Raw genomic sequence first — 25,685 nt, 5'->3', positions numbered from 1 at the left:
CAAAAAATTAATTTTAATAATTTTAATTACTTGAATTAATTTTATTATTGTAGTTAATTAATTTTATTATCGTAGTTGATTAATATTATTATAGGAGTTAAGTAATATTAATTAATGAAATTAATTTTATTATTTGTAGTTAATTAATTTAGTAATTTTGGGTATAAATTAACTTAGTAATTTTAGTTGATTAAATTAATGTTAGTAATCTTGATTAGTTAATTTATTTTAGCAATTTTGATTAATTAATTTAATTTAATTTTAGTATTGATCTATTGCTTAGTTAAATTAAAAGTAAGTAGTGTTGATTTATTAATTTAATAAAAATATTTAGTTAAAATTTAATACGATATTAAACTAAATTAATTGAAGAGTCAGATAAGTCGAGTATATGGAATTAAAGAAAATTTATAAATGTATGTTGGTACGGGAAAATGTGGAGGATAGGATTTATTGATTGGATTGATTGCCTGATGGATGGGCTATGTGGTTTGGAATTAATTGATATAATGTTGACATTTTAACAGGTGGATAATCCAATTTTGAGGGGGGATGCTGCCGAAAAGTCAGTAGAAAATAAATTTTATTTTAGAAATTAAAATACTTTAAATTATTCATAGAAATTAAAAATATAGAATAAGATTATGAGAGTGATAAATAAACAAATAAATAAATAAACAAGAAGAATGAATTTATATATAGTTCAGTAAATTAAATACCGACTAAAGTTATTAACGTTATGAATATTATATGATCAATTGTATTATCATTATTAATATTATTATTATTAATCATATTAATATTTTGATTAGTATTATCATAAAATATTAATTACCGAATAATTAGACGTTTTACTTAACGAATAAATTAGAAGAAATAAATCAAATAAAGATGCACTATAGATATACAGTTTAGTTTGATAAGTTAGTGAACCGACGAGTAACGAAAATAAATAAATGAAAACAAATAAATGAATGTAAACTGCATTTTCCAAATTAGAATTCTTATGTAGAATTTTCTTATTATATAGATACTTATAAAGTTTCGGACTGTGAAGACAAAGGCTGAGAGCGCACAATAAGAAAGGCAGTCCTTTTAAGGACAACAAAAACTGTGAGTAGTGTTAGATAATTCGCCTCATCCGCCTGCATTCATGCATTCACGGTTAAATTTTATCATGCATTATTGCCATATTGTGATGCATTATTTGTTGATATTAAATATTGCTTGATTACTTGTGATGTGATATTGCTGTGCCTTGTTTGTGTGGAATTGGGATGAAGTGGGTCACCATGGGTTTGTGAGACCGTTACCGTTATATGGATCCTGATTATGATTACCGTTACCGTTATATACTGTTACTGTTATATGGATCCTGATCTGATTACTGTTAGCCGGGTAAATGGGAGATCGGCGCCCCCATGTGCACCTACCGTTACCGTTACCGTTAACCACAGGATGGCTTCTTGTTGTTGGATTCTGATAATCTAGGTTTGATTGAAGCCCGTAGGGTGGCCTCCTGTTGTGAGCACTTGATGATCTGGACTGGATGGAGACCACCGAGTTGCCTCCTGTTGGTTTATGTGTATATATATATATATATATATATATATATATTGAACAAAATAATTTTAGTAATGCTAGTTTAATTTGCTTAAATACATAATTAAAAAGGATAGAACATTTACTTCAAGATAAATCACTAATAACTGAACAAGTAAAAGGTAAAGAAATTGTAAAATCTCATATGTTTAAACCATATCAAATTTCTAAATCTAGTCAAAAAGAATTAAATTCTAAATTTCTAGGAACTCTTAAAAATCAACTTAGTCAACTTGAGTTACGTTCAGCATCTACTGCACAAGTCGCTCCTGATACACCTCAAGCTTCTAACAATATCAATCTTATAGAAGTAACTTCCAATTCTGATGTCAGTGAACCTGACTCAGATGATGCTAAACAATTTATAACTAATATAACCCATAGAGAGTTAGTCTCTAAGGCTCCAGATTTAGGAATAATTGATAAACCTCCATATGTATCCCAATTTCATTATAATGCGAACACATTATATGAATGAAATATAGATGGATTATCTGAATATAAAATCTTAAGTATTTTGCAACAAATGACAATGGCTGCGAATGCTTATAAAACTCAGTCACCCATATCAGATAAAACAGTCGCTGAAATCCTTATTGCAGGATTTACAGGACAATTAAAAGGATGATGGGATTATCATCTCACTAAAAACAACAGTCAGATATTTTAAATTCTGTTCAAGTAAATGATGAGGATGAACCCCTATATGATGAACATGGTGAGCCAATTCAGGATGCTGTTGCGACCTTAATACTCACTATTTCATTACATTTTATAGGAGATCTATCCCATATAAAAGATAAAAATGCGGAACTCTTAAGTAATTTAAAATGTAAACAATTAAGTGACTTCCAATCTTATAAAACCTCTTTCCTTACTCGATTAATGTTAAAGGAAGATTCAAATCAAGCTTTTTGGAAAGAAAAATTCTTAGCTGGTTTACCTTATTTTTTAGGGGAAAGAGTTAGGAATTATATAAAACAACAATATGGTAATCCAATTCCATATAATAAATTAACTTATGGTCAATTAATTAGTATAATCCAAAAAGAAGGATTGCAAATTTGTCAAGACTTAAAACTTCAAAGAACCTAACTTAAGTTTAACATTGTAATACTCTCAACTCTCCTATTCCTCTCTCCATTCTCAAGTTTTTTAGTAAGGATTCCAAGTTCGAAGTCTGTTTGTAAAACAACATACTTGTAAGTACAAATTGTATTTTAAATTTGTATTTAAATAAAATTGTTTGTTTAAATTTATAAACTGCTACTTTCTAAGTCCGTGTTTACGGCACCTTTCTCTTCTCCCTCCACACTCTGACTTAGTTCTGGGGATCCCAGGCTAAAGTTGCAGGAACCCTCAACCTTAATTAAAATAAAATCAATTAAAATTGGTTGAGTTAATTGATAAATATTCAATAAATTCTTTATTGTGTTGTCTGTTGATTATAAATATGCTCTGTGGATGCAGCCTAGTCTGATCTTCCACATCAGAAATTTGTTTTACATGTTGATTTATAAATTGAAAATAATAAGTATTGATATATAGGCTGGAAACCCAGAAGTGCGGGCTACTGGTCCAAAGGACTATTTATTAGTCATCTTCTTGGTATAACAATGCCACGTATCGTACTTTAAAATGCAATACATACATATTATTATAAATGAATTAAATCGGACAGTTGTAATTATTATATATGATTTAGATTTAAATAGATCTTTTATTTATTTCATCCCATTCAGTATATTTATTAATTAGTGCTTAGATTCGGTCGATCTCTAGTTAGACTTTGGTATCAGAGCGAGACCTTAGTAAACCCCTTACCAGTAAACCAGACCCCACTAAAAACCTTCAACAATGGATTGAAGAACTTATTAAATCTCCAGAAATAGTAAAGGCGCTACAAAGTATAGCATCCTCTTCCACAGAGGGTCCAGGTATGAGTTCTCAACCTAAAGCGATCGTATCCGCTCATGATACGGCTACTCCATCTCAAACGGTAGATGGTAAAGAGTTATCAAATCCGTTGAAGGCTGTGGCTTTGCCAAAAAGCCAATTATCATTTACTTCTAGTATACATAAATGGTTTGTAAAAAATGTATATGATTATGAAATTGAAGTTGAGGATGGGTATACTGACATCAATCCTTGGCAAGTTATTCACAAATATTATTCTGAGCATTGGTATTTTGTCCCAACGGACCCTTCAAAACCTCAGGAATACTACCATAATATTTTAGTAGATACTGGTTCGGTAAAAATCAAACATACGTTTGATACTCAACATAAAACAGTTACTTCATACTCTTCTCTTCAAATAAAACGCGTCATCCATCCTAAGGATTGGCCCGTATCTTCTTTATATACTCCTGTTAGATTTAAAACTCTTTCTAACTATCATCCTACTTATAATTAATTTGATTATAAAAAGGCATGGGAAAAGGTTTTTTGTATTCAAAACCCAACTCATACTCATTCTTGGTTAATTTATTTTGACCAAAATATTCGTAAAGATTTAAAAATTCCCAATTGGTTTAAAAAGTGGTGGCAATCAAGAGAAATTTCTGAAGACATTATTACCCCAGAAATCCTTTCATTATATCACTATTTTAAAACCAATTATAAACCTACTCCTGAAGAAGCCCATATACCATTGTTGATGTACTATAGTATGACCTTCTTCACACCATGGGTATACCAATGGTTTTTTGATTATCAGTATATTCCTGGTACTCAAATACCAATGATAGTAAAATGTCACAAGATAAAATGGTGGGGATCATTCAAAAACTCCACTACCCAACTTAAAATCAGTCAATGGATCACCAGTAAAAAGGCCAGTTCATCATCCCTTAAAACCTTAACTTATGCTAAAACACTTGCTTTACCAGAAAACCCTGATTTTGGGATTCAAAAAGCTAAGTGTCAAGCCAGGTTAGCTGCAGCAAAAACTCCTGAGGAGTATAAACTGATCTGTGAAGAAATGTTCCAATTACTTTCTACCAGTTCAGATCCACAGGTAAAACTTTCATCCAGTAAAATTCAAGCAGCGTCTTCAAGTCAATCATCGACCAAGACAGCTCATAAAGGCAAAGGTAAAATATCATCATCTTCCTCGGATACCTCCAACTCATCCTCTGAAGATAGTGATGAATCCTTATCTGTTGTAAAAATTAAAAGTAAAGCTAAAGCTAAAGAAAAAGAAAGAAAAGAAAAAATAAAGAAAAAGAAAAAGAAAGCCGACAAGATAAAAAGAAAAGTAAAGAAAGGATTATCATTATCCTCATCTTGTTCGGACTCCATATAAAACAAGGCAGGTGGAACCTTATTTCACCATCCAACAGTAAAGGCCAAACTACTGTTTCTACAGGAAAAGCCAAAGTACTATTTCAACAGTAAAAGTCAAGATTCGGTGGCAGACAATCCACTGTTCATCTACAGTAAAAAGTCAACACTGTTCAAAATTAGGTGGCAGACCAAATACTATTCATGAATAGTAAAAGTTAAATAGTAAAAGATTCTTTTATTTTCTATTTAAAGGGAGCCTATTCTTTTGTGAAAGGCAGAACCTAACTTAAGTTTAACATTGTAATACTCTCAACTCTCCTATTCCTCTCTCCATTCTCAAGTTCTTTAGTAAGGATTCCAAGTTCGAAGTCTGTTTGTAAAACAACATACTTGTAAGTATAAATTGTATTTTAAATTTGTATTTAAATAAAATTATTTGTTTAAATTTATAAACTGCTACTTTCTAAGTCCGTGTTTACGACACCTTTCTCTTCTCCCTCCACACTCTTACTTAGTTCTGGGGATCCCAGGCTAAGGTTGCAGGAACCCTCAACCTTAATTAAAATAAAATCAATTAAAATTGGTTGAGTTAATTGATAAATATTCAATAAATTCTTTATTGTGTTGTCTGTTGATTATAAGTATGCTCTGTGAATGCAGCCTAGTCTGATCTTCCACATCAGAAATTTGTTTTGCATGTTGATTTATAAATTGAAAATAATAAGTATTGATATATAGGCTGGAAACCCAGAAGTGCGGGCTACTGGTCCAAAGGACTATTTATTAGTCATCTTCTTGGTATAATAATGCCACGTATCGTACTTTAAAATGCAATACATACATATTATTATAAATGAATTAAATCGGACAGTTGTAATTATTATATATGATTTAGATTTAAATAGATCTTTTACTTATTTCATCCCATTCAGTATATTTATTAATTAGTGCTTAGATTCGGTCGATCTTGTTGTGTAGATGTTATACCATAATCAAATTGTTTACAAAAACTTCCTAATTCTTGTTTAGTCTTTTTCAACTCATATTTTAAGGTTCTTTGAAGTTTTAAGTCTTGGCAAATTTGCAATCCTTCTTTTTGGATTATACTAATTAATTGACCATAAGTTAATTTATTATATGGAATTGGATTACCATATTGTTGTTTTATATAATTCCTAACTCTTTCCCCTAAAAAATAAGGTAAACCAGCTAAGAATTTTTCTTTCCAAAAAGCTTGATTTGAATCTTCCCTTAACATTAATCGAGTAAGGAAAGAGGTTTTATAAGATTGGAAATCACTTAATTGTTTACATTTTAAATTACTTAAGAGTTCCGCATTTTTATCTTTTATATAGGATGGATCTCCTATAAAATGTAATGAAATAGTGAGTATTAAGGTTGCAACAGCATCCTGAATTGGCTCACCATGTTCATCATATAGGGGTTCATCCTCATCATTTACTTGAACAGAATTTAAAATATCTGACTGTTGTTTTTCAGTGAGATGATAATCCCACCATCCTTTTAATTGTCCTGTAAATCCTGCAATAAGGATTTCAGCTACTGCTTTATCTGATATGGGTGACTGAGTTTTATAAGCATTCGCAGCCATTGTCATTTGTTGCAAAATACTTAAGATTTTATATTCAGATAATCCATCTATATTCCATTCATATAATGTGTTAGCATTATAATGAAATTGGGATACATATGGAGGTTTATCAATTATTCCTAAATCTGGAGCCTTAGAGACTAACTCTCTATGGGTTATATTAGTTATAAATTGTTTAGCATCATCTGAGTCAGGTTCACTGACATCAGAATTGGAAGTTATTTCTATAAGATTGATATTCTTAGAAGCTTGAGGTGTATCAGGAGCGACTTGTGCAGTAGATGCTGAACGTAACTCAAGTTGACTAAGTTGATTTTTAAGAGTTCCTAGAAATTTAGAATTTAATTCCTTTTGACTAGATTTAGAAATTTGATATGGTTTAAACATATGAGATTTTACAATTTCTTTACCTTTTACTTGTTCAGTTATTAGTGGTTTATCTTGAAGTAAATGTTCTATCCTTTTTAATTGTGTATTTAAGCAAATTAAACTAGCATTACTAAAATTATTTTGTTCAATTAGTTTTTTATGAGAATCATTTTCTCTAGCTCTTTTATATGGTGCACATACTATCTCATTGTCTTGATATTTTAATTTACTAATGGTTTTAGGAGGAAAATCACTCTGAATTGTCCTTTCATTTACTATCCATTCAGGTCTTTTTATCACGAATTGTTATAGGATTTAAACTTTTATTATCTTTTGAAAACCAATCTAAAAATTTAATTTTCGTTTGGGTCTGAAGTTGGTGGTTTAAATATTCTTCCTTTAAATCTTCAAAAACATGATTTTTGAATATTTTATTAAACTTCATTAGATTTTTAGTTTTAGTAATTTCTTTTATAAGATCTTTTGGTTTGTTCCCCTTTGGTTTGAAGAATGGTTCTTTAATTGGGGTTTAAATCCCGTTGCCATGCCTGATAAAGTCAGAACCATTTATGAACAATTCAAAGACTTGAACAGAACGCTTTCTAATCCTATGCTGAGATTTGCTATGGCTTATAAAATTCCATGAATCTTAAAATGGGACTATGCCATTATTATAAAGCATCTAAAGAAATGGGATGATGCTCCTATTTCCATTCCTTGGCTTGCTCGACGAGTTCTTGTACGCTGGTGGGATAAATGCAACTTTTTTAATCATCCAGCTATATATGCCAATAAAGGACTAATAAATTTTTCTAAAAAACAAAGTCCTTTAAAATCGCAAATGAAGTTATCTGATGAAGTTACTTCACCAATTAAGTTATCCGAATTATTTAAAGATATGTTTAAAAATATGTCTAAAGAAGAAATAAAGAAACAACTCTTTAAAGCGCTAGAAGGTGATGAACCATCGTCATCAAAAGGAAAAGAAAAGATTCCTCTCGATCATGATTCCTCTGACTCAGATGATTTTGTCGATGAGATGACAGAATCCTTGTAGAGATAAAAAACGAATCTCTAAAGAAAAGCTTAATGCGCCACTAACTATAGTAAAAAGCATTCTTATCCGCACTAAAGAAAAGTTAAGTGCTCCACTATCATCAAAAGCATGAAAAGAAAATAATGTCTCTCAAAGAAAAAGCATCTTTCTCAAGCAAGATAAGATGTCCCTCTTAGCAAGATAAGGCGTCCCTCTCAGCACAGATAATACGTCCCTTTCTGTCTCCCACTTGCTTAAAAGATAATGCTCTCTTCCCTAAGCAAGAAAAAGACATCTTTATGTATAAATAGGCTAGCTATGTAGCTAGAAGGATATCGGAAAAAAATTGAAGCTAAGCATTAGACTTCTCTCTCTCTCTCTCTCTTGTAAAAAAGGTGTGTAAACCTGGAAACCATTCCCACTTTGTGTGAGTGTAATATAGTGTGCTCTCCAGCTAAAAAACTAGAGTGTAATTTAGATTTTATTTACGAAACCATTGATCGTCTCCACGATCAAACTGTACAAATTGATTATCAGCTTGGTGATCTCGATTTGGCGTGCAATATTATTAAAGAGAGATTTTGCCTTCCTCAAGTAAGTGTTATTTATGTCATACATTCCTTCTTGTGTTGATAAATTATCTTTAATTGATTTATCTAATACTGCTCAAATTCAATTCTTTAAAGAAAAAATTATAGAAGCTAAAATCTGTTTAGCTAAGGATCATTACGAGCTTCATTCTCAACCATACTATGACCAACAAGCAAAACAGTGTAATTGTCAAGAAACTATATTTAAATTAGCCTTTTATGATAACATTGTATCATTCTTAAATGTTATAATAATCACTAAAAAAGAAGAAAAAGAAAAGTAATACTTGGGGCCGCATCCTGGTATCAGAGCCTAGTTTGCTAAAAATTTATCAGTTTGGAAGTGAAACCCGGTCTCTTAGAGACTTAAGTCGCGTTGCCTTGATACGTAAGTGCCCTTGGTAGCCGTGGATAGGCATTGTTGGGGCCAGTAAGGCGTAATCCGTTGTTGACAGTGATCTTCCTCATGGATAAATTATTTAGTGGATTAACTCGAAGTGCTAGCTCGCGTTCTTTAGGAACTGCTCATTCTTCTTTTTCTTCTAAAACGAGAAAAAATAAAGAAATTTTATTAGCATCTGATATAGAAAATAATTTAGATAATTGGACTTTACCTAAAGTTGATTCCAATATGATATATAAAAGTAACACAAATTTTTTATTTAAATCTGATTATGTTGTTAAAACTGTGGAACAAGCTGTTCCTATACATGAAGGTTTACAATCGTTTAGTTTGTTTTGTCATGAATTAATTACAAAACATAAAGAAAAATATAATTTTTTGCATGTTGGTATGGTTCAAGTTGCTTTAAAACCAGCCACAAGATTAGGACTGAACACTGCTGCTGTAGTATGTTTACGAGATAAACGACATCTGAGGTTTCATGATTCGCTATTAGGAATAATTGAATCTTCTCTTTGTGAAGGTCCAATTTATTTCTCTAGTTACCCAAACCTCACTTTATCTCTATCAGACCCTCATTTAATGAATGCTTTATCACTTGATATTCAAAACTCAGGTTATGAAATGCTACCTGGTTCTGAAAATATTATTTTAATATATCGAGTGCATTATAAAGCTATGAACACTGTGGTGCCTAATTTAAAAACTGATACTGCAAGAATAACCATCCCAAAGGGATTTACTACTTTATTTGTTACCAATCTTGTGAAAGGTAACATGGTAGTCCCAAAAGCAATTCAATGGGATCAGGTTCAATTACCTGAACAATGGTTACTTGAAGAGGCAGTACCACCTTCTCAAGCTAGGTCTACTGAGATTGATACTATAGACACAACCCCTGATGGCACTGTGTCACTTAGATTCTCAAGAAATAGAATCTATGAATTAGACTCAAGAAAATCAGTCTCCGGCGCTTCGGCCATTCCACTAAGGCCTACAGCCCCTTCGGAACCCTCAGTCCAAGGCACTAATAGGACTAATGAAAATATAGTCCAGCCTATGTATAGTCAAAGAAGCCCAACTCCTTCGGATATGGGTTATGATAAAGAAAGTACATCTAAACCTTTTAAAATTATGGTTTTGGAAGATAATTGCTCTATTTTTGATAAATGGTTTAGTATGTCTTTCTCTGATAATGAACAAGCCTTTTGGCTTAAGAAATATCAAACTTATAAATCCTTACAAGGAACAAAAGAATTTTGTTCATTTTTACAACATATGTTTCTGTTAAAGAAAAAATCCTTTCCTGATTTTACTAATCAGCAGGTTATTGCTGGACTAACGTCCATGTATGCTACGTTTCATACCCCTCAGGGTGTTCTGAAACGCATCCATCCTCCTTTGGAACCCACTACGGTCCATATTGCCGCTCAGTCTGTTGACTGCGCTCCTTTTTCCCGGGGGGGAGAGGGAACCCCAATAGTCCAAAAACAATTAAATTTTACAAATATGCATTTATCTACTGTTGGAGATAAATTAAATCGTATTGAAAACCAATTACATACAGTGAAATCTACAGTAGGTCAAGAAGCATCTACTTCTAAAATTGGAAGTCAAGAAAAGGCTGTTTTGTTTAAACCTTCTACACACCCTGAAAACTTTACTTTGGCCTCACCCAAAGACGATGTCGTAGAAGAAATAACAAAACGTTTAGCCAAGTTATCGGTTAAAGGAAAAGATTTAGCACCTTTAACAATACCAACAGAATCAGATAAAGATGAATCTGATAATCTAGATCAAGAAATAATACAGCTCGAATCAAGCTTAAAAGAAGCTAATGAAATTAATAGAATTGCCTATCCTCGAGCAAAAGGAATCGTTGATGTGAAACCATATTATTCTAGACCATCCCCTATTAACATGCAATATGAGGATCCATCATTTAATTATGTATCTTATGATGGTCAATCTATTGTTGAATGGAATATAGATGGTCTATCTGAATATCAGATAAAGAATGTTTTACAATACATGACTATGTATGCTACTGCCTGTAAATTACGTGGCAATACTGATAAAGGCATAAAACAAGCCATAGTTGCGGGCTTTGTCGGCCAACTAAAAGGTTGGTGGGACTTCTCGCTAACGCAAGAAGGTAAAGATCAAATTGAAAACGCTACGAAACCTGAAGAATATCAAGATGAAAACCAACAAAAACAGATAAGGTATATACCACAAGCAGTAAATACTTTATTATATACTATTGGTTTACATTTCATTGGTTCAACAACTATGCATCTTGATAAGTCTCATGAACAGCTAATGAATTTACGCTGTCCTGACATGTCTCAATTTAAGTGGTACAAAGACGTCTTTTTGATAGCTGTACTATCAAGAGAAGACGGTCAATACGACTTCTGGAAAGAAAAGTTTATCTCTGGTCTCCCAAGCTTATTTGCTGAGCGAGTACGGAGTAAACTACGTGAAAGAAATAATGGTATAATTCCCTACAATACCTATACATATGGGGAATTAGCCTCTGAAGTCATAACTGAAGGATTAGCTCTATGTAATGAAATAAAAATACATAGATAGATGAAAAAAGAAAAACTGACAGGTAAAAGAATGTTAGGAACCTTTTGTGAACAGTTTGGTTATGAACCCATTTGGAAAACTGGGTCAAGAAGAGAAAAACAAAAGAAGTCATTTCGACCTAGAAGAAAACAAAAATATTATGAAAAACCTTATAGGTCAGAAAGACGAGAAAAATCCAAACAGAAAACCTCTAGAACCCCTAAACCTAGGAGAGCTACAACACCTAAAGATAAATCTCAAATAGCCTGTTACAAGTGTGGTCGGATAGGCCACTATGCTAATCGGTGTCGCATGAAACAACAGATACAAGCTCTAACTATTGATGAAGAGCTAAAGAATTCTTTACAAAAATTATTTATTACTGAAACTGATTCAGAATTAGAAAATGACATCAATGCTATTGACTACACCTCCAAAGAATCCGAAAAAGAAATATCGGATAAAGAAAATTGTGATGGCCAATGCGATTATTATAAATCTCTTTGTGCAATGAATGGTCTATGTGTTCTCACAAAGAAGGATACCTTTATTCTGGATTTAATTGATCAAATTCCAGAAGAAAGAAAGAAACGAGAACAGCTAGAAAACTATCTAGCTCTACAAGATGACAGACCATCAACATCAACATCACAACAAACTCCACTTCTAAAGAAATTAGAAGAAAAACAAACTAGTTATAATATTCAAGAAATCTTTGAGAAAATCAAAGCTACAAAGGCGAATCGAGAGCCGACGCTTAAAGAATTAAGAAGCGAAATCAATCAACTCAAAACTGAGTTACATCAGTTAAAAGAACGAGTTGTTTTTCTCGAATTATTAAATAAAGATGAAATTGAGTTTAATGAATTAGAAACTCAACCAATGACAACTATTGAAATTAATGAATTACAATACGTGAACTTAGTGGATCGTGTTATTACTCAAAAGTGGCACACTAAAGTCACTATTGTTGTTCAGAAAGAATTTATCTTTGAAACAATAGCTTTAATCGATTCAGGTGCTGATCTGAATTGTATTAATGAAGGCTTAGTACCATCTCGCTACTTTGAAAAAACAGTAGAAGAACTAAATACAGCTGATGGTAGTAAAATGGGAGTAAAGTACAAACTCCAAAATACAGCTATTTGTAATAAAGGGATATGCTTCCAATTGCCATTCATCATGGTAAAAGGATTATCACACCCGGTAATTCTTGGAAATCCTTTTTTACATATGCTATATCCAATTAAGAAAATATCAGAAAAGGGTATTACGACAGAATTAGAAGGTCAAGAAATTACCTTCCACTTTATTACACAACCAGGTGTTAAAGAAATAGATGTCATAAAGAATACATTAAAAAATAAAAATAAATTTATCTCCTCTTTATCTCAAGAACTTAAGGGTAAAGAAATACAAGAAAAACTACAAACCCAATATCAACCTCAAATTAAAGAACTACAAAAGAAAATAGAATCTACAATTTGTTCTAAAAATCCAATAGCCTTTTGGGCCCGAAAGAAACATATTGTCACCTTGCCCTATGAGCCGGATTTCAATGAAAAGAAAATTCCGACGAAGGCCCGGCCCATTGCAATGGGTCCTCGCCATCTTGAAATATGCAAAACAGAAATTGAATCTCTGTTAAAGAAAGGGCTAATAAGGCCTAGCCAAAGCCCATGGAGCTGTGCTGCCTTTTATGTGGAAAATAATGCAGAATTGGAACGTGGTGTTCCAAGACTTGTCATTAATTACAAACCACTTAATAAGGCATTACGCTGGATTAGGTATCCATTACCTAATAAAAGAGATTTATTAAATAGACTTTACTCTTCTAATATCTTCTCAAAATTTGATATGAAGTCTGGATATTGGCAGATACAAATAAATGAGCAAGACCGATATAAAACTGCTTTTACAGTCCCATTTGGTCAATACGAATGGAACGTAATGCCGTTCGGTCTAAAGAATGCTCCCTCTGAATTCCAAAAGATAATGAATGATATCTTTAATCCTTATACTTTATTTTCTATTGTTTACATTGATGATGTGTTGATCTTTTCAGAAAATATTGAGCAACACTTCAAACATTTGGAAAGTTTCATCAAAACAGCTACTACTAATGGACTGGTAGTTTCTGCAAAGAAGATGAAATTATTTCAAACAGATATTCGGTTTCTTGGTCATAATATTGCTAACCGCTCTATTATACCAATTAATCGCGCTATAGAATTTGCTGATAAATTTCCTAATGCAATTAAAGATAAAAATCAGCTTCAACGATTTCTTGGAAGTCTCAATTATGTGAGCGACTTCTATCCTCAAATGGCTCAAGATGCGAAGCCATTATTTGAACGGCTAAAGAAAGTTCCACCTGTATGGACAGAGGAACATACCTTAGCTGTAAAGAAAATAAAAACAAAAGTAAAAACAATTCCGTGTTTAGCTATACCCCATCCTGATGCTTTTAAAATAGTAGAGACAGATGCCTCCAATATTGGATATGGCGGTATTCTAAAACAACGGCTAAAAGATAAAGAAACTTTAGTTAGATTCACTAGTGGTATATGGGTTGGCCCAAGAGTCAATTATTCCACAGTAAAGAAAGAAATTCTCGCCATAGTACTTTGCGTCCAAAAATTTGAATCTGATTTATTAAATCAAAGATTTTTAATACGTGTGGACTGCAAAAGTGCTAAAGATATTTTATTTAAAGATGTTAAAAATTTAGCATCAAAACAAATCTTTGCTCGTTGGCAGGCAATTTTATCTGTTTTCGATTTTGATATTGAATTTATCAAAGGAGATACTAATTCGCTACCTGATTTTCTTACTCGTGAATTTCTAACAGGAAACAGATCAGTCAATGAGTTCAAAAAGAAAGATTGAGGTCTCTTCTTCTGAATCTCAGAATCCAGATAAACCTCGTCAAGACGCTTATGAAGCCAGTGTCTTAGGGAAAAATGAAGATGGTCTTCCCTTATTGAATATCAGTAATTATTTCTTATGTCCATTAACTCAAGAACAAAGTGTTATGGACATAGAAGAAGTAATTCGAATCTATATGAAAAATCACTGCACTCATCCCCAATTGCCTAAAGATTTTAGATATTATTAGGCAATTCTAGAAGCGACCGGTTCTGTCATTTTATCACCGGTAATTCGCGGAAATGAAGGTGAATGGGCTTATAGCAAATTCATTATTAAACGTATATTTGCTCAAGAAGATTGGGGCCCAGACCTCTTTCAACAGAAAGACCTTCATCAGGTAAGGCCTCGATATTTAATTATTTTGATTATATCGATGCCTGGAAATATGCACTCTGTTATGAAAATAAACAGAGAAAATTTAGCTGGTTTATCACATTTAACCTTGCTAAAGAAGACTGGTCTGTTCCCCTTTGGTTTGAAGAATGGTTCTTTAATTGGGGTTTAAATCCCGTTGCCATGCCTGATAAAGTCAGAACCATTTATGAACAATTCAAAGACTTGAACAGAACGCTTTCTAATCCTATGCTGAGATTTGCTATGGCTTATAAAATTCCATGGATCTTAAAATGGGACTATGCCATTATTATAAAGCATCTAAAGAAATGGGATGATGCTCCTATTTCCATTCCTTGGCTTGCTCGACGAGTTCTTGTACGCTGGTGGGATAAATGCAACTTTTTTAATCATCCAGCTATATATGCCAATAAAGGACTAATAAATTTTTCTAAAAAACAAAGTCCTTTAAAATCGCAAATGAAGTTATCTGATGAAGTTACTTCACCAATTAAGTTATCCGAATTATTTAAAGATATGTTTAAAAATATGTCTAAAGAAGAAATAAAGAAACAACTCTTTAAAGCGCTAGAAGGTGATGAACCATCGTCATCAAAAGGAAAAGAAAAGATTCCTCTCGATCATGATTCCTCTGACTCAGATGATTTTGTCGATGAGATGACAGAATCCTTGTAGAGATAAAAAACGAATCTCTAAAGAAAAGCTTAATGCGCCACTAACTATAGTAAAAAGCATTCTTATCCGCACTAAAGAAAAGTTAAGTGCTCCACTATCATCAAAAGCATGAAAAGAAAATAATGTCTCTCAAAGAAAAAGCATCTTTCTCAAGCAAGATAAGATGTCCCTCTTAGCAAGATAAGGCGTCCCTCTCAGCACAGATAATACGTCCCTTTCTGTCTCCCACTTGCTTAAAAGATAATGCTCTCTTCCCTAAGCAAGAAAAAGACATCTTTATGTATAAATAGGCTAGCTATGTAGCTAGAAGGATATCGGAAAAAATTGAAGCTAAGCATTAGACTTCTCTCTCTCTCTCTCTCTTGTAAAAAAGGTGTGTAAACCTGGAAACCATTCCCACTTTGTGTGAGTGTAATATAGTGTGCTCTCCAGCTAAAAAACTAGAGTGTAATTTAGATTTTATTTACGAAACCATTGATCGTCTCCACGATCAAATTGTACAAATTGATTATCAGCTTGGTGATCTCGGTTTGGCGTGCAATATTATTAAAGAGAGATTTTGTCTTCCTCAAGTAAGTGTTATTTATGTCATACATTCCTTCTTGTGTTGATAAATTATCTTTAATTGATTTATCTAATACTGCTCAAATTCAATTCTTTAAAGAAAAAATTATAGAAGCTAAAATCTGTTTAGCTAAGGATCATTACGAGCTTCATTCTCAACCATACTATGACCAACAAGCAAAACAGTGTAATTGTCAAGAAACTATATTTAAATTAGCCTTTTATGATAACATTGTATCATTCTTAAATGTTATAATAATCACTAAAAAAGAAGAAAAAGAAAAGTAATACTTGGGGCCGCATCCTGGTATCAGAGCCTAGTTTGCTAAAAATTTATCAGTAGATGCTTCTTGACCTACTGTAGATTTCACTGTATGTAATTGGTTTTCAATACGATTTAATTGATCTCCAACAGTAGATAAATGCATATTTGTAAAATTTAATTGTTTTTGGACTATTGGGGTTCCCTCTCCCCCCCGGGAAAAAGGAGCGCAGTCAACAGACTGAGCGACAATATGGACCGTAGTGGGTTCCAAAGGAGGATGGATGCGTTTCAGAACACCCTGAGGGGTATGAAACGTAGCATACATGGACGTTAGTCCAGCAATAACCTGCTGATTAGTAAAATCAGGAAAGGATTTTTTCTTTAACAGAAACATATGTTGTAACAATGAACAAAATTCTTTTGTTCCTTGTAAGGATTTATAAGTTTGATATTTCTTAAGCCAAAAGGCTTGTTCATTATCAGAGAAAGACATACTAAACCATTTATCAAAAATAGAGCAATTATCTTCCAAAACCATAATTTTAAAAGGTTTAGATGTACTTTCTTTATAATAACCCATATCCGAAGGAGTTGGGCTTCTTTGACTATACATAGGCTGGACTATATTTTCATTAGTCCTATTAGTGCCTTGGACTGAGGGTTCCGAAGGGGCTGTAGGCCTTAGTGGAATGGCCGAAGCGCCGGAGACTGATTTTCTTGAGTCTAATTCATAGATTCTATTTCTTGAGATAAACAGATAAACATGATTTTTGAATATTTTATTAAACTTCATTAGATTTTTAGTTTTAGTAATTTCTTTTATAAGATCTTTATTTATTTCTTCTTTAGTTAAAACATTTAATTCTCGATTTATTTCACTAACATTTTCAGTTATGGCTGAAGCTGTTGGTGATTCTGGTGAATTATTTACTAAATTGGATTGTTGATTTAAGTAATTGTCAACAGGGTTATAAACTGCCTGTGGAACTAAATTAATATAATCAACTCCTTTCATTTTAAATGATTGACTAGAAGTGGGTAAATCTGAAGTAGAATATCGAGGTTTTACTAATATTTGTAGAAGGGGTTTAGGTTCAAGTTCTTTATATTGTGCATAAATTACTGAAGGTAATTTTGGTTTATCATCATCTGTAACCACAGAAGATGAAGATCCTGTATACCTAGAGCTTTGACTTCTATTAAATTTTAATGTTACTTTACCATCTTCAAATTGTTCAATTTTTTGTAAATTGACATTGGGTTTTACTTTTTCTTGTTCTGGAGGGGGAACTATCCCTTCCAAAATCCATTCTTCAGGTAAAGTTATATCCTTCCATTGGATGGTTTTAGGTATCACCGTGTTGGTTTTAGTTAAATCTGTTTGAAGAAATCTTGTTTCTCCAAGTTTAGGTTGCAATTTATATTTGGTACTAAAAGCTGAATTCATTGCTTTATAATGAATTTTATATATTAAAGCTATAGGAATTGAGCCTGAAGTTGGTGGTCCAAAGGACCACTACATTGTAATTATTGAATATATATATATATATATATATATATATATTGAGATAAAAAAAAATGAAATGAGAGTGAAAAATAATCAGAGAACCGGTCATGTGAGGATTATACCGGTCAGCCAGAATGGGGGATTGGCTCCCTGGTGCACGTGTGAGTGGATGGGCCATGTGTGAGGACGGCTCATCGGGTTTCGGTGACTCCACTGACTAATTTCCACGTGATGTGATTAAATGAAGGTGATAATAACTGAGATTGCTGCTGTATTGTCATTTGTGTGACACTGCATGATCATAAGATTAATCGGTGACTAATAAAATATTTTAGCATCTGTGTGATCATAAAATTAATCGGTGATCAAATAAAATATTTCAACATTTGTGTGATTGTGTGGGGTGAGAGGGTTATCTAACCCTACTCATTGAGTTTGGCGCTCACCCCTGCCTACCTATTTTTTTCCAGGTAATAGAAAGAAAGGAAAGTCCTATGGAGTTGAAACACTCATTCTAGAAGACCTATTAAGATAGAAATTTCGATGTCAATTTTAAGGTAGAGTTCCGCAATTGTATTCCAGTTGGGTTGTAAATAATTAATAAAAGTCCATATTAAATATATGAACTGTATTTTGGATGCATATGTATAATAAGGTAATGGGCCTGAATCCATAATTATGAATAGAATGTGAAATTTAAATAAGTTAGGCTTACTACGGGCTTCGGGGGCCTTAAGTCCACCCAGGTCCTAGTGCCGGTCCGGCCCACGGAAATGAGTCGTGACAAAGTTGGTATCAGAGCATAGTTGGGCCTTAGGAATCAATTGCGGAACATAGGAAATTAAACATAGAGCTCCTATGTTGGAATCGGCCGTAACCAACAAAGGAGTTGTAGTCTGGATTGAATTTCATTTTAGTGCCAGTGGACGCATCGTGCACGAGGATGGAAGGAAATCTGTATGAAACTTTGGACGAGAATTAAAAGTACAGAAATAATAGTGAATTATAAACAGGTCTGGGTAACTGACGTTTATAAAATCAATATTGAGTTTTGCTAAATCCCCTCCATTTATTTTGAAGCAGAAGATCAGTTGGAAATTGGTGTAATAGCTTGATCACGCAGTACACCATGATTCGACAAGAGACACTGCTTCGAAAATTATTTGAAATGATTTAGAAAAGAATTCGGAGTTTTAAAGACATTAAGAAAGTGAGTTTATTTGAACCACAATTTGAAAAAAAAAAATGTTTTATTTGCTTATTGGAAATTGTTTTTATTGTGAAGTTGCAATTAATTGCTTGGTTTTATTGTTCTGTCGGCATGTCAAAAAAATCTATTTGATTCTGCAATTTAAATTATTTATAATATTTGCATGTTTGATTTATTATCATTTTGTCTATCCCGAGGACTAAATTAGGCCTATAGGAATTAATAATAATAACTTAATAATAAATGGTATAGAATATGAATTAGAATGAACATTTCAATGAAGATAGAGATAAATTCTAGAACTGTTACTGTTAGGGAATAAAAAGTGGAAATCGTAATTTAAATGAAATTAAGGGTTAGAAAAGGAGGATTTAGGACAAATAATCATACTAGATAGAGGTGAAACTTAAGGATGTGAAAAGAGAAAATTTGGAAATTACTTAAGTATAACACTAAGGAGAATAGAGACTTATTGGAATAATTAATGAGTTAGACGTAGAAACAATAATTTGTGTCTAAGTACAAGAAAAGATACTTGATTGGGCAAATCTCAATATACAAAATTTAAATGGAGTAATTAAAGCAAAATAAAAGACAAAGGTAATTTAACTACAAGAGTAAATGTAAAGAAACATAAATTTTGATAGGTCATATTGAGGCGAGGTAGAATAACTAAAAGTGGTATGATTTTGGGTGTTTTAAAATAGAATTAAAAGTGGTTAGTAAATAATTGGGCAAAAGTTGGAATTTAAAATTTGATTAGTATGGAAAAAAAAATTGATTAATGGTTAATAAAAGAAATTACAAACCATGAAATAATTATGAATCTATTATAAAGATGAATTGATAAGAGACTTATGGAACTAATGTGTAACTAAGGGATAGTTGGTATAATCAAAAAAAAAAATAAATGAAGAAGGTGAAAGTTTAGCTTGTAATAACTTCATTAGATATTATATAAGTAAGATCCTAGCACATGTAGGATACTTAAAGGGTTAGACTAATTTCATAAATCTATTATAATAAAATGAATGTAGAAGATGATGAATAACTTTAAATCACAAATGGGGAATGAATGGGGAAAGGAATGTGGATGCTGGAGGAAAACTTAATAAATTAAAGGAATTTAATGTAGCTAGGTAGGGAGTTACGTAGAAAGGATTAATACTATTTGTTAATCTAAGTATAAGAAAACTTATATAAAATCTGCTTTAAAGAATTAAGTACGAAAATTAGATCGAGGTGCTAAATAGAATGAAATAAAGATTTAATAACATTTGGAAAGGGATAAAGGTCAAAGATAACTTATAATAATTAAGTAGAGATTGAAAAATCAGAAAAATGGAATCTAAGACACAATGACCTTAGGATGTAATTAAATTTTGTGTAGAATGATAGTTTTACGCCATAGATTCATGTATCCATAATTAGACTCTTTTAAGGATAAGACATATACGAGGAGAATGGAGGATCAAAGAAAGATAGAAAAAAAAAATAATAAAAAAAATTTAAAGAACTTGGAGACAACTAGGGGATGTTAAATAGTAAAAAGCTGATGATGATAATATGGTCAGTTAATTTATCTACTGTGAAATACTACAATAAATAATTAGAAACAAATAAATAACTACAAATAAAGATAAAATAATAATATAAATATAAATAATAAATATAAATAAAAAATAAAAAATAATCATAAAATAACAATAACCTTTGAAAAAAAAAAAAAGTTAAAGTGTGGACCAATTTACTTAATAGACTAGTAATAGCGAAAGTAACAGTACTGATAGAGATTAGAATGTTCTTGGTATAAGGAGATCATTTAGAGATGAAATATGTAACAGTAGACTGGAACTAGATGACTTGAGGATCGTCCTCGTGGAGATAGACAATTTATTTTTGTTAAATACAAAAAGGTTTTAGAAAATAAACTGAGTAATAATTTTCAAACTTTTCGAAAATATTTTATATTACCATTGATATTGGTTTTTGAAGGAAATAAAAGTGTGATGCAAATTTCGATTATAAGAATTTCAAAGTTATATATGAGTGACATGCCGATATTTTTAAAAGTGGAAAAGGAAAATTATTTTGAAATTGTTTGTAATGGTCAGTTACCCATAGGATGGTCGACCTAGAGTGTAGTCGTCAACTCATTAGTCGAATTTTGAATAAAAGATTAATCTGTCAGTGAAACAATGTATAGTGGAAGTATTAATAAATGAGGATTCTTAAATTACTCAAAGATCCTTAGTTAGTAGACACATTCGATGAAATTCACAAGAGATAGCTAGTATTGTAGACTATTAGTACAAGTGAATCTGATGAGGCAGAAATTTTCTCAAGAATAAGAAATAGAAATCAATAAAACTTAAAGATAGATACGTTAAGAACTGAAATTTTTAGTGCTATGCCTTTTAGAATATAATGACTTGTGACAAATCAGAACTAGAGGGATGTGATATTTAAATTTAAACTTTTGGGTAGTTGCTAGATCATAAGAGAAATAGTCAACTCTAGGGGATATTTTGGAGTTAAAGCTATATTAATAAAATACAATTTAAGCATGTGGCAATTAATTTCTTCGAGCTCTTCGATAAATATTAAATTAATAAAATTTAAATCCTTAGAGAAAAGAGAACGAAAGAATCTAGTGAAGTAAATCGTAAGGTAATTGATAAAAATTTTGACATGTCAGCGAAAGGAGGAAATACCTGAACTCAGTCGAGATCTAGATAATAACACCAGGTGGCAGTGTGCTAACCCGAGAAACTATGGGTAAATTTAAGAATTTAAAAAAAAAAAATATCTTGCGAAATTTAAATAAGAAAAGACTAATGAACAAAAGACGTGTGGATAGATAAGATGATATTATATTTTAAAACTTTGATGGAACATGAAACAATTGGCTTATGTACTATAGATATTAAGGACTTGCTATTATTTTATAATTGAGGTTGAGGATATTCCTAGATCGTATTAAGTATAAATTTTACAGATGATAGACATTACGATAGACGTGGAGAAAAGGAATAACCCAATGATATTATTCTCTGCATATTGATAGGCATTCATGGGATTAAGAATAAACATAAAATAAAGGACATAGTCTAATTAGGAGTTGGATCATGGTTTAACATTTTTAATCACTTACTTAGCTAAAACAAAAGGCATTACTTGTTTAGGATTCTTGATTTCTAGATAAGTAAATTTCGGTCTAAAAGATTGATGAAAGACAGAAGAAATAAGTAAATTGAATATAAACTACGGTGTGGAGAATTTTACTTCTTGATTAAGCTTGTAACAAAACAAATAAAATAAATAAATAAATAAATAAAATAAAGGAACATTTCTAAATTGGGATAGTAGTAAATTTGAATATATGGATTCTTGTATCATAATATTTAATACTTCATTTATGTATGAGCATCTTATTGAGTGAGAGATAAATGAGGCTATACGTCAATGTAGGTTATATGATATATAGCTAATGAGATTAATAACCTTTACTTGAGCAAAGGTTATGAGGAACTTAAAGTCTTACGTGTAAAGGTGAATATTAGTGTCGAACCTGTGTCTTGGGTTATGAATATTTTACTTGATTTGGCGCCTTGTAAATATAGTACAATTCAAGTTTAAATTAACTATGAAGAAAAGGTAGATATCTAAATTTTGGGGATGGATTCATCTCATAATCATCCTACCCTCCTTATAAATTCGATTTTCTTTCCATGTCTGTTCATTGGTTTGTCTCAATTAATAAGTTTAATAAAAATTAGTTTCACCACTCTGACTAACGAACTCCCAAAAAAAAAAAAAAATTATATATATATATATATATATATATATATATATATACCTCATTTTCTTGATTCATCCTTCTACCTACTCAGAAGAACAAGTATCCTCCTGAAGGTTAATGTGAGAACTTTTAGCAGTTGCAGCATTATGTGAGAAGCACAACCACCATTATCGTAAACAACTGTTGCAACCTAGTTTCTTGTTACTTTTAAAATTCGAGGACGAATTTTTATAAGGGAGAAAGACTGAAACAACCCGAATTTTTATTTTCAAAAATTTTCCATTTAAATTTAATAAATCGACAGCCTGGAAATGAGTTTAATTAATTAAATGCAAATTAATAATTTGTACAGTGATAAACCAAACCGAAAATCGATTTAAAAATTCGAAAACCAATTAAAAATCAAGATTTGGGTTGAATCGAACTGGAATCGGACCGAACCAACCCAAACCTTCTAGAAACCCTCTCATCCTTTATCTCTAGCCAGCCTACTCATCACCAGACCATTTTTGCGCCACCTCTAGCCCACCACCGCACCACCACCTCCTCTTCTCTTCTTCTTCTTCTTTCTCTTCTTTCTTTTCTCTTCCTTTCTTCTTTCATTTTTGCTTTCCTAGGGCCTGCGTTCTTGGCGAGACAGAGGCAACGCAGAGCCGCCGCTTCTTATTGCAGCAGAGTCGCGCGCCACCGCTTGCTCCTCCACCTCGTCGCGCCATCGCCAGCCTGCTGCAGCTCCAGTGAGTCTTCAACCTCCAGATCGCGCCGCCATCGCCTTCCATTGCCATTGTCAGTTGGATCCCGCACTTCCGACGCGTGTAACTCCGATCCGGCACAAACAAGTTTCCGATCTAGCGCAATTTTGACAGAAATTATATTTTGGGGTAACAAAAAATTAATTTTAATAATTTTAATTACTTGAATTAATTTTATTATTGTAGTTAATTAATTTTATTATCGTAGTTGATTAATTTTATTATAGGAGTTAAGTAATATTAGTTAATGAAATTAATTTTATTATTTGTAGTTAATTAATTTAGTAATTTTGGGTATAAATTAACTTAGTAATTTTAGTTGATTAAATTAATGTTAGTAATCTTGATTAGTTAATTTATTTTAGCAATTTTGATTAATTAATTTAATTTAATTTTAGTATTGATCTATTGCTTAGTTAAATTAAAAGTAAGTAGTGTTGATTTATTAATTTAATAAAAATATTTAGTTAAAATTTAATACGGTATTAAACTAAATTAATTGAAAAGTCAGATAAGTCGGGTATATGGAATTAAAGAAAATTTATAAATGTATGTTGGTGTGGAAAATGTGGAGGATGGGATTTGTTGATTGGATTGATTGCCCGATGGATGGGCTGTGTGGTTTGGAATTAATTGATATAATGTTGACATTTTAACAGGTGGATAATCCAATTTTTATGGGAGATGCTGCCGAAAAGTCAGTAGAAAATAAATTTTATTTTAGAAATTAAAATACTTTAAATTATTCATAGAAATTAAAAATATAGAATAAGATTATGAGAGTGATAAATAAACAAATAAATAAATAAACAAGAAGAACAAATTTATATATAGTTCAGCAAATTAAATACCGACTAAAGTTATTAACGTTATGAATATTATATGATCAATTGTATTATCATTATTAATATTATTATTATTAATCATATTAATATTTTGATTAGTATTATCATAAAATATTAATTACTGAATAATTAGACGTTTTACTTAACGAATAAATTAGAAGAAATAAATCAAATAAAGATGCACTATAGATATACAGTTTAGTTTGATAAGTTAGTGAACCGACGAGTAACGAAAACAAATAAATGAAAACAAATAAATGAATGTAAACTGCATTTTCCAAATTAGAATTCTTATGTAGAATTTTCTTATTATATAGATACTTATAAAGTTTCGGACCGTGAAAACAAAGGCTGGGAGCGCACAATAAGAAAGGCAGTCCTTTTAAGGACAACAAAAACTGTGAGTAGTGTTAGATAATTCGCCTCATCCGCCTGCATTCATGCATTCACGGTTAAATGTTATCATGCATTATTGCCATATTGTGATGCATTATTTGTTGATATTAAATATTGCTTGATTACTTGCGATGTGATATTGCTGTGCCTTATTTGTGTGGAATTGGGATGAAGTGGGTCACCATGGGTTTGTGAGATCGTTACCGTTATATGGATCCTGATTATGATTACCGTTACCGTTATATACTGTTACTGTTATATGGATCCTGATCTGATTACTGTTAGCCGGGTAAATGGGAGATCGGTACCCCCATGTGCACCTACCGTTACCGTTACCGTTAACCACAGGATGGCTTCTTGTTGTTGGATCCTGATAATCTAGGTTTGATTGAAGCCCGCAGGGTGGCCTCCTGTTGTGAGCACTTGATGATCTGGACTGGATGGAGACCACCGAGTTGCCTCCTGTTGGTTTATGTATATATATATATATATATATATATATATATATATATATATATATATATATTTAATAAATTGTTACTTTGGGTAACAACAAAAGGACAAATACCAACAAAAGGACAAAGGACTGTTTATATTTTGAATCTTCAAATTATATAAACACATATATATATATTATTATCAAATCTTCAAATTATATAAACACATATATATATATATTATTATCAAAAGGATCTAAAAATATATATATATATAACACATTTAAAGTTTACAAGTATATTGATTCTGAAGTAAATGCTATGATGTATGAATTTAATTTTAAATAAACAAGCAAAACAATTTTCTGATGTGGAAGATCAGACTAAGCTGCATCCATAGAGTATAATTATATACATCAACACAACAAATTTATAATTTAAATTGAGTTTTTAGAGGTTTAGGGTTCCTGCAA

At 31.6% G+C, this 25,685-nt stretch overlaps 1 protein-coding gene across 4 annotated transcripts in view; it reads left to right on the top strand.

Annotated features, from left to right (window-relative positions):
• The window catches only part of LOC149493790 (uncharacterized), a 39,202-nt gene that overhangs the window by 397 nt on the left and 13,120 nt on the right, over positions 1-25,685 (top strand). For 2 of the 4 annotated variants that reach the window (XR_016322738.1, XR_016322736.1), the window contains exons 1-2: positions 23,275-23,663; positions 24,697-24,779. The gene's annotated coding sequence lies outside the window, so the exon portion shown is untranslated. Of the gene's footprint in view, positions 1-1,030; positions 1,114-22,959; positions 23,664-24,696; positions 24,780-25,685 lie in introns of those variants that run through there. The other 2 variants (XR_016322737.1, XM_089726508.1) reach the window with 2 other exon arrangements.

This window comes from Jatropha curcas, chromosome 9 (assembly GCF_041381405.1).
Source record: "Jatropha curcas cultivar XTBG-Jc1 chromosome 9, XTBG_Jcur_1.0, whole genome shotgun sequence".
Lineage (NCBI taxonomy): Eukaryota > Viridiplantae > Streptophyta > Magnoliopsida > Malpighiales > Euphorbiaceae > Jatropha > Jatropha curcas.
This window is presented reverse-complemented; position numbering and strand designations above follow the sequence as displayed.